This window comes from Pseudophryne corroboree, chromosome 2 (genome assembly GCF_028390025.1).
Source record: "Pseudophryne corroboree isolate aPseCor3 chromosome 2, aPseCor3.hap2, whole genome shotgun sequence".
NCBI lineage: Eukaryota > Metazoa > Chordata > Amphibia > Anura > Myobatrachidae > Pseudophryne > Pseudophryne corroboree.
In genome coordinates this window covers 407,057,565-407,068,767 of record NC_086445.1, presented here as the reverse complement: position 1 = coordinate 407,068,767, position 11,203 = coordinate 407,057,565, and positions in this window count along the sequence as shown.

Below are 11,203 nucleotides of genomic sequence, written 5' to 3'. Positions count from 1 at the left end.
TGCAAGTTGGTAAGAGGTCCACGGGCAACAAAAAACAGTCCCCCATGGTCCTGGTGGCGATAACTAGAATACAACAACACTAAATCCACCATAAAGTGCAAAGTTGGCTGCAAAAGTAACATAATTATGAGCAGTAATTATATCATAAGGACAACAATTATATACACAGGACACTACTGTGTCAACAAAGTTAAATAGTGTAAAAGTAATATAGAATGCTCATAGAGATGTTATTATGTAACTAATATACAAAAAAGAAAAACAATAATATCCCAAAAAGAATGAAGAACGTTGCATTAGACATAAGGGATAATGGGTAGAAACTACAAATATAGAAACACAAAGATACACAAAGAAAAAAGCAGTAAGTTTCATAATATTATGAATGTAGTAGACACACCAATCATAGTGTCCACCAGCAAATCGAGGATTCCATCAGAACACTGCACCCTAAATAAACTATCAGCGAAAAAATTCATAAAGTCCATAGGGCATCATGGTGTCCATCAGGTCACTACATCCTACAGAAAGGGTATCATAGAGAATTCTTCGTTAAGCCCATGGGGCGTCATGGAGTCCATCTGATATATCCATCGACATTCTTGCTGAAGTAGCAATCTATGTCTGTCCCCTCCCCTCCTTAAGGGGGGTACATGATCAATCGGCATATAGGTGAAGTCGCTCAGTTTATGCCCAGCAGAGACAAAATGCTTAGCAACAGGAGGTGTGCTGCCATCGACCTTCTGATAAGCTTTTTTAATCGAGGATCTATGCATGGCAATTCGCTCTTTGAGCATCCGTATGGTTTTACCAATATAGAGCTTCTTGCAAGGGCAAGCAATCATATATGTCACATACTTGGTTTCGCAGGTCATTCTGTGTTTCAGGGTATATTTGGTACCCTTATACGGATGATAGCAGAACTTGCCAGTTAACATAAAGCTACAGTTAACGCATCCGTGGCATCGGTAAGCGCCAGATTGAAGCTGTAGCCACTGAGTTCCTCTGCCCACACGTGGGCTAATGTCCGAGAAGGTTATGCGTTCCTTCATATTACGACTTCGTCGGTAGCAGAAGAGTGGCAGCTGTTCACAATATTGCCCCATCACAGGATCTGTTTGTAGTATATGCCAGTGTCTGCGTATGGATTGTCGGGCATCATTTGATGAAATCGAGTATGTACTGGCAAACACCAGTCGCTCAGAGTCGAATTTTGCCCGAGGTTGCAGTAGATCCTCACGTGAAAGTTGCATGCACTTGTCAATAGCTTGGCATACTTCAGTCTTCTGGTAACCCCTACTAATGAAATTGTCACCCATCCTGGTGAGTGCCTCACGTAGTGTCCTCCGATCAGAGGTGATCCTGGCAACACGAACCAGTTGGGAATAGGGTAAACCCCTCTTCAATGCCATAGGGTGAAAACTCGATGCAAGTAGGAGAGAGTTCTTATCAGTGGGCTTCCTGTATATCTCTGTAATTATGGAGCCATCCTGCACTCGTACAGTCACATCAAGGAAATTGATCACAGATGTATCATGGGTGCAGGTGAATCTGATGGATCCCGAGATGCTGTTGAGTGTATCAACAAAATCAAGCAACCTCCGTTCACCCCCAGTCCACAGTATAAACAGGTCATCAATGTAACGAACGTAAAAACTAATATACCTGGAAAAAATGGAATCACCCATAATATATCTCTGTTCATATTGATACATGAACAGGTTGGCATACGATGGGGCCATATTGGACCCCATCGCAGTGCCCTTCAATTGTAAATAAAACGAGTTATTAAACAAAAAATAATTTTTGTGAAGTACAACTTCCATCAATAACAAAATAAATTCCAATGGGGGACCCTCATACTGTGGACTGAGGGAGACGGATTCTTTAACAGCAGACAGACCCTCGGCATGCCCAATGTTGGTATATAAGCTGGTGACATCCAGCGTCACCAGCATACAACCACTTGGGAGCGGACCAACAGCATTCAACTTAGAAAGAAAATCAGTGGTATCCCTGATATAGTACGGGGTAGCCTGTACCACTGGTTGAAAATGGAAATCAATAAATTGGGAGATTGGTTGACCCAAAGACCCACGGGAGGAGATGATAGGCCTTCCCGGGGGTTTGGAGAGAGATTTATGCACTTTTGGCAAAGTGTATATTAAAGGGATTTTGGGAAAATCCTGTCTTAAGAAATCGGTGGTAGGTTCATCAATCCAACCATTAATAAGGCCTAGAGAGATAATTGAATCAATTTCTCTCTTATACCTTTCTGTCGGATCGCTGGGAAGAGGTTTGTAGCATTGTGTGTCAGACAGTTGCCGTAGGATCTCGTCAATATAATCCTGGCGATTCATCATTACAATTGCCCCGCCCTTATCTGCGGGGCGTATGATGATCTCAGGATTATCGCGTAAGGTTTTAACGGCCTCGGATTCTTGTCTAGACAAATTGGAATAATGCAAACGTCCTTTACGTATTGAGGCCAGAGTCTCATCACGGACTAATCTCATAAAAGTCTCAATGGAGGCATTACTGGGTGGGGGATCAAAAGTACTCCTACCCCTAAAAGTCAATTGTTGTCCAGTTCGTTCACCCTTACAAGAAAAGAAATTTTTTAACCGCAACTGTCGTTGAAATTTATATAATTCAATTTCACAGTCGAATTTATTCTGTCGGTATGTCTGTACAAAAGACAGACCCTTAGAAAGGACCGTCATTTCTAATTCGGAGGGTGAATAAGCTGAAAGATTAATCACTGTTACTTCTTGCCTCCCTTCTGATTTTTGTTTGTGGTTTTTATGTCTCCTCCCCCCTCGCCTACAGGGTTTTTTATGTTCTTGTTGCCCCTTACTAGACTCCTTGTGTTGGCTCTTTTGTCTAAAAAAACAGCTGAATTTTTACTGTAAGAGGAATGATCCGAGTCGCTCTGTGAGGTGTGCGACTCAATGTCGGTGAATTGCGGATCGTTCCTTCTCCTGTAACCTGATCCAACCCTCCAAGGTCGTCGACCGGAGGAGGAGTGTACCCACGGATAGACCCTAGATTCCTTATAATCGTCCTTTACTTTTCTATATTTAGATTTCTTAAAAGCCAAAAGGTCACTTTTAAAAGTAGCCAAATTATCATCCAACTGTGTCAACCAATCTGTAGAGCTGTCTGCCTTCAATGTTTCAAGACCCTGTGTTTCACAAGCTGCAATTTCTTTTTTTACACTATCAATTTCACTATTGACCTGTTGAACAATTAATACCATAAGATCAAAACTGCACTGATTAAGTATCAGACACCACTGTCTGCAAAACTCTTTATTGTTACGTCCTATGGTGGGCTGGTTCCTAATTCTCAGACCACGTGGTATGAATTTTTCTTTATGATATTGTGAGAGCCCATGCAACTCTAATTCAATTAACCTCTTGCGTAATTTCAAGAGGTCACTGTTAATCTCAGACGGTGTGTCAATGTCAAAAGCAAGTTGATCTGTGGTGTTGAACAAGATCTTAGTCACATCTTTATCTAAAAATCTCTTAGTGCCTGTTAAATCCCCAATGTCGCTCTCCATGCTGTATTCAAGAGAGAGACAAAGTGCAAGTGCCACAAACCAAAAAATACAAGAATACACACAAAGAAAACAAAAAACACAAACAAAAACAGTCCACTAAAAAATTGATAGTGGTGCAGCTCCAAAAATCATCTATATATAGATGAGCGGGTTTGGTTCCCAGAGATCCGAACCCCCCCGTCCAAACTTCACGCTCTGAGCCGGGCCCGGAAACCAAAATGAGGCAAAACGTCATCATCCTGCTGTCGGATTCTTGCAGGTTTTGGATTCCATATAAACAGCTGCATGTTGCCACCATTTTCACTCTGGACTTGGACAGTGAAGGAGACAGACCTCTGTCTCTCTGTGGGTGGTGGCATCGGGTGGGGTCAGTGTGTGCTCTGTAGGGGTGCTGCTCATCACTGTGGTGTACCTGTGATGTTAGGGGTGCTGTCCTGGCTGTCACTGTTGTTTCATGTGCTGTTAGGGGTGCTGCAGCTGTACATGGGTGTTGTTGTCCTGGCTGTCACTATGGCAGGGGCACTGTCCTCCTGTATGCGGTAAAAAATCAGTGGTGCTGTTGTTAAAATAAAAGCACACAGGTCCTATATGCTGAGTAAATACAGGGATGCTGGCCAAGTCTTGTATTCTGTACAAATTCAGGATTGCTTCTGTTGTTAAAATGAAAGCTCCTGTATGCTGTAAAAATTCAGGGGTGCAGTTCTTTAAATAAAAGCACACTGGTCCTGTATGCCATAACAATACAGGGATGCTGCTGTTAAAATAATATTACACTGGCCCTGTATGCTGTAAAAATTCAGGGGTGCAGTTGTTAAAATAAAAGCACACTCATCCTGTATACTGTGAAATACAGGGGTGCTGGCCCTGTCTTGTATGCTGTAAAAATTCAGGGGTGCAGTTGTTAAAATAAAAGCACACTGGCCCTGTATGCTGTAAAAATTCAGGGGTGCTGTTAAAATAAAAGCCCAATGGTCCTATATACTGTGAAAATACAGGGATGCTGGCCCTGTCTTGTATGTTTTCAAAATTCAGTGGTGCTGCTGTTGTTAAAATAAAAGTACACTAGCCCTGAATGCTGTAAAAATTAAAGTGTGCAGTTGTTAAAATAAAAGCACACTGGTTCTGTATGCTGTGAAAATACAATACAGGGGTACTGGCCATGTCTTGTATGCTGTAAATATTCAGGGGTGTTGCTGTTGTTAAAATAAAAATAAAAGCACACTGGTCCTGTATGCTGTAAGAATACAGGAGTGCTGTTAAAATAAAGGGGCACTGTTCTATGTGCTGTAATAATAAAGGGGTGTTGTCCTGTGAAAATAGAGAACAACAATTTGGAGGAAAAAATTGTGGAAGATCAGGAACCACTTCCAGTTCCTAGTACTAGTGCTGAAGCTGCTGCTGCCACCAGTCATGACATTGATGATGCAATTCCATCAACGTCGTCTGCTAAGGCCGATGCCCAATGTCATAGAGGGCATGTTAATTCCAATAAGCAAAAATTAATAATCAGAAAAAAAAAGAAATTATCTGACGAGAAACGTAAAATTGGCCATATGCCATTTACGACACAAAGTGGCAAGGCTTATGTTCATGACTGGTGGTTCAGCTTCTCATGAGGATGGAAGCCCTCATCCCTCTCAATTTTTTTTCAAAATTAAGCTCGTTAAAGCACAGGAAAATACAACTGTGCGTTCAGATATCACAAATCCCCAAGGAGAGTCCAAGTGTGTCCGCGGTTACGATGTCTAGGCCTGAACTTCCCAAGATTGTATGGAAAGAGGAGGCTCCTACCACCATTTGCACTCCCCCTGCAAGTGCTGGGAGGAGCACCACCAGTCCAGTTGCTGATATTGAGATTAAGTATGTCACTGTAGACATACACCAGGATGAGAAGGATATTGGTGTAGGTGGCGCTGAGGAGGAAGTTGATGATGAGGATTCTGATGCTGATGTGGTTTGTTTGAATAAGGCACCAGTGGAGACAGTTGTTGTCCATGGGATGAGAAAGCCCATTGTCATGCCTGGGCAAAATACAAATAAATCTACCTCTTCGGTGTGGAATTATTTTTCCACAAATCCGGACAACATAGTTAACATAGTTAATGAGGTTGAAAAGAGGCAAAATGCCCATTGGGTTCAACCTGTAATCTGTCTTAAGCCGAGTTCATTATAATGTCCTAATTGAAGTAATGTTTTATGTTTAGTTACCAACTGTAAATCATGTTCCTCCCAGATAAAAAATGTCAATATTTTAAATGCTATAACCTTGGATATCATTTTCAGTCAGAAATTTATCCAATCTGTTTTTAAATGCAGATATAGAGTCCGCCATTACCACCTTCACTGACAGGGAATTCCAGATCCTTATTGCCCTAACAATGAAGAACCCTTTCCTACGTTGAGTATGGAATTTTCTCTCCTCTAGCCTCAGCGAGTGACCTCACGTCTTATACAGAGTTCTTTTAATAAACAATTCCTCTGATAACTCTTTGTAATTTCCCTTTATATTTTTGAAGATATTGATAATTTCTCCTCTTAGATGCCTCTTTTCAACTGGAGTACGAGGAAAGGCTCACTAGGTTGAAACTGTATAGTTTCAACCTAGTGAGCCTTCCCTCGTACTCCAGTCCCTATAGCCCTTTAATCAATTTAGTAGCACGCCTTTGAATCCTTTCGAGTTTACAGATATTTTTTTTATAATGTGGTGCCCAAAATTGAACACAATATTCCAGGTGCGGACGTACCAATGATTTGTACAGTTGCAGGATTACACAGTCGTCCCTTGTCTCAATTCCCTGCTTTATGCATGCTATCACATTACTTGCCTTCTTTGCTGCACTTTGACATTGTGTACGGTTGTTTAGCCTATTATCAATGAGTACCCCAAAATATTTTTCCAATACTGTTACCCCTAGACTTTCCCCATTTAATATGTAGGTTGCAAGTTTGTTTTTAGTCCCGAAGTGCATAACTTTGCATTTTTCTATATTGAATCCCATTTTCCATTTAGACGTCCAGATTTCAAGTTTAGATAAGTCATTCTGTAGAGACTCCACATCCATTTCTGAATTAATTACCTTATACAATTTAGTATCATCTGCAAATATTGACACTGTGCTTTCCAGGCCTATTTCCAGGTCGTTGATAAATATGTTGAACAGTAGTGGCCCAAGTAGGGACCCTTGTGGTATTCCGCTGCCTACTGGTGCCCGGCTTAAGGACATCCCATTAACCACTACTCACTGTACCCTGTTATCCAGCCAATTACTTATCCATGTACAAATAGTTTTTCCTAGGCCAAGCTCCTTTATTTTGATGATCAGTCTCCTGTGAGGCACTGTATCAAAGGCTTTTGCAAAATCTAAGTATACCACATCCACTGCTTTTCCTTGGTCAAAATTGTCGCTCACTTCCTCATAGAAGCTAACTAAGTTTGACATGATCTTTCCCTTACAAACCCATGCTGGTTCTTGCTAATAAACTTAGTGGCATGCAGATACTCCTGTATGCTATGCCTTAAAATTCCCTCCAATAATTTCCCCGCTATAAATGTCAAACTAACTGGTCTGTAATTTCCTGGATGATTTTTAGATCCCTTTTTAAATAATGGCACTACCTCAGCTATACGCCAATCCATTGGTACCATACCTGATCTAATAGAACCATTGAAAATCAAGTATTGGGGTCTTGCTAGTTGTGACCTAAGCTCCATAAGAACCCTCTGGTGAAGTCCATCAGGTCCAGGTGATTTATTAATCTTAATTTTGCTTAGTCTCTCCCAGACTATTTCCTCACTTAAACAAGTATCTAGCACAGAATCATTGCTTTCACTATCGTTATGCACTACTCCCACCATCACTTCTTCTCAGGTGAACACTGATGAAAAATATTTGTTCAGTATTTCCGCTTTTGTTTCGTCATCATTTATCAATACTCCAAGTTCATCTTTTATTGGACCTACGTTCTCCTTTCTTAACGTTTTACTGTTTATATATTTAAAAAACTTTTTAGGATTGGTTTTGCTCTCTATAGCGATTTGCTTTTCATTTTCAATTTTAGCTGCTCTTATTGCTTTTTTGCATCTTTTATTCCATTCCTTGTAGTACCGAAATGACTCCTCCACTCCATTAGATTTAAATGCTTTGAAAGCATGCCTTTTATTACCCATTTCTTCCTTGACCTTCTTATTAAGCCACATCGGTTTCAGTTTGGTACTCCTGTGTTTGCTGCCCATAGGAATTAATTTGTCAATATTGCTATTTAACAACCCTTTTAACGCATCCCACATTTCCGTAGTGTTCTTGCCATGAAACAAATCTTCCCAGTCAATGTTGTTAAGTGCACCTCTCAGCATATTGAAGTTAGCCTTCCTAAAGTTAAATGTTTTGGTTGATCCCTTGTAGTGATGTTTCTTGAAACTGATGTCGAATGTGATCATATAGTGATCACTGTTACCCAAGGTCTCCCCAACTTTAGTGCTTGATATAATGTCCACATTATTAGTAATTACTAGATCCAGAGTAGTTTTACCTCTAGTTGGGTCCTCGACTAATTGAGACAAGTAGTGATCCTTTAACGTATTTAAAAACCTGTTGCCCCTAGCTTTTACACATGAATCATTACTCCAGTTTATATCAGGATAATTAAAATCCCCAATCACTAAGATGTCTCCCAATACCACAGCCTTTTCAATTTGCCACAAGAGTTGTTCTTCCTCATGTATGCTAATATCCGGCTGTTTGTAGCACGTACCTATGACTAGTTTTTTTGTATCAATACCCCCACTTGAGATTTCAACCCATAGTGACTCCACATTATCTCCAGTCTCCTCGTAAATAACCTCCTTTAAGTATGGTTTAAGATATGGTTTAACATAAAGACACACACCTCCTTCTCTTCTGTTAGCCCTGTCCCTTCTGAAAAGAGAATACCCCTCCAAGTTTGCAAGCCAATCGTGAGAGTTGTCCCACCATGTTTCCGTAAACATCATAATGTTCCATAATATCATACTGAGACTTTAATGCTAACAATTCCAATTCCCCCATTTTACCTGCTAGGCGTCTTGCATTCGCAAGCATACATTTTAGCTTAGTGTTTCCCTTCTCCGTTTATTTTTTTAAGGGTATCCTATCATGGTTTACAAGTGCCTCCCTAAAGTTACTCTTACTGCCAGTTCTTCTCCTCACTCCCTCTCCTCCCCATCATACTTACTATTCCTTTTGATCCACCCATTTAGTCCTTCTAAACTCTCCGCCCCATCATAAGTATCTCCCCTTATGTTACTTACATACTTATCCCTTTTGCTACTTACATCAATTTCAATATGCTGTAATGATGAACCACAATTGTTGTTAGTTAATATTTTGGCAATATCATTGTTGTTACTATCCTTTTTAGTACCCATGCAAGTACCCTTGCCGGCTAATCTTTCCCTCCCCTTTTCTCCACCCCCATTTAGTTTACTACCACCATCTTTACTATTCTAACTGCATGACCCATAGTTTCTAGGTAAACCCTCCCCCAGGCACCTAGTTTAAAAGCTCATCCAACCTTCAAACCATCCTTCCCCCCAGCACCGCAGCCCCCTCCTCATTCAGGTGCAATCCATCGTGACAAAAAAGATGGCGCCTGACTGAGAAGTCCGCCCAGTGTTCCAAGAACACAAACCGCTCCTTCCTACACCAATCTCGAAGCCACACATTTACCTCCCTAATCTCCCTCTGCGTCCTTGGGCTAGCGCGTGGCACAGGTAGTATTTTGGAGAATATTACCTTACATGTCCTTGCCTTTAGTTTCTGGCCTAAATCCCTATAATCTTTCTTAAGGACATCCCACCTACCACTAACTTTGTCGTTGGTGCCAACGTGCATCAAGACCACCGGGTCCTTCCCAGCCCCTCCCAACAATCTATCTACCCGGTCTGTGATGTGCTGCACCCGAGCACCCGCGAGACAACAGACCATATGGCGATCGCGATCCCGGTAGCAGATTGCCCTATCTATCTTCCTGATGATAGAGTTCCCTACCACCACAATCTGCCTGGGTACCTTTCTCTCTTTCATCCCATCAAAGCCAGAGGGAACACTCCTCTGGTTGCTAGAGGAAACAGTCTCCTCCAGCTCTGTCATATCCTCGCTATCATCCACCTTTGTCAATCCATAATAAGTAGGGGTAACGACGCTAACCATCTAGAAACATCCTCCCTTATACGTCACCTGCAGCTCATTCCTCATGTCATTGTCAAGTTCAAGAACATTGGGTAAGAGCATAAGCTGACACCTAAATCCCTTCTTCCTGTTTTACCCAAGCTATTGCAAGCCACACCACCATTTCCCTCAACGTCAACTTCCTCCTCAGTCAGAAACATCAGTAGTCCTGCAGTCCATGTCATTGGCATGACTGACGAGTCCTCTCCTAACCAGAATTCCTCTGGAGGATCCTTGAGTGGTACGCCTAATGCTCCTGCCTACTGTTGTTGCTGCTGGGAGTCGATTGTCATCCCAGAGGGGAAGTCGGAAGACCCCTTGTACTACTTCAACTAAGCAATTGACTGTCCAACAGTCCTTTGCGAGGAAGATGAAATATGACAGCAGTCAACCTGTTGCAAAGCAGATTACTGAGGCCTTGACAACTATGCTGGTGTTAGATGTGCCTCCGGTATCCGCCATTAGTGCAGTGGGATTTAGACAGTTGATGGATGTGCTGTGTCCCTGGTACCAAATCCTATCTAGATTCCACTTCACTAAGGAAGCGATTCATGGACTGCACAGGGACATTAAGAAAGTGTTCTCAGTGTCCTGAAAAATGCAGTTGTACCCACTTAACCACAGACATGTGGACAAGTGGAGCTGGACAAACTAAGGACTACATGACTATGACAGCCCATTGGGTAGATGTATTGTCTCCCACATATCACTGACCTGGTTTGGGAGTGTTGTGGACTCGGGGTTTCTTCCGATGACCGGGAAGAGGAACCACAACTGGGCCGCAGCAGAGATGGCCGGATGTAAGTTTTCCTCATGCAGGATCAGGTCGGCAAACAGGAGACACACGTGGACGCTGAAGGTCTCCTGAAAGACAGAACTTGAAAGGTGCTTGTGAATCAGAGAAGAATACCAGGTGCTGGAGGCACAACTGCGCTTACGTGCGCTGGGGCTTGGAGACACTGAAGTGTTTGTAGGCGCTGAAGTGCTTGGAGGCACTGAGGTGCAGGGAGGCGCTGAAGTGCTTGGAGGCGCTTGGAGACACTGAGGTGCTTGGAGGCGCTGAGGCGCTTGGAATCACTGAGGTGCTTGGAGGCGCTGAGGTGCGTGGAGACACTGAGGTGCTTGGAGGCGCTAAGGCGCTTGGAGGCACTGAGGTGCTTGGAGGTGCTAAGGCGCTTGGAGGCACTGAGGTGCTTGGAGGTGCTAAGGCGCTTGGAGGCACTGAGGCGCTTGGAGGCACTGAGGTGCTTGGAGGCACGGAGGTGTTTGAGGCACGGAGATGCTCGGAGGCACGGAGGTGCTTGGAGGCGCGGAGTTGCTCGGAGGCACGGAGGTTCTGGGAGGCACGGGGATGCTTGGAGGCACGGAGGTGCTGGGAGGCACGGAGATGCTCGGAGGCACGGAGGTGCTAGGAGGCACGGAGATGCTCGGA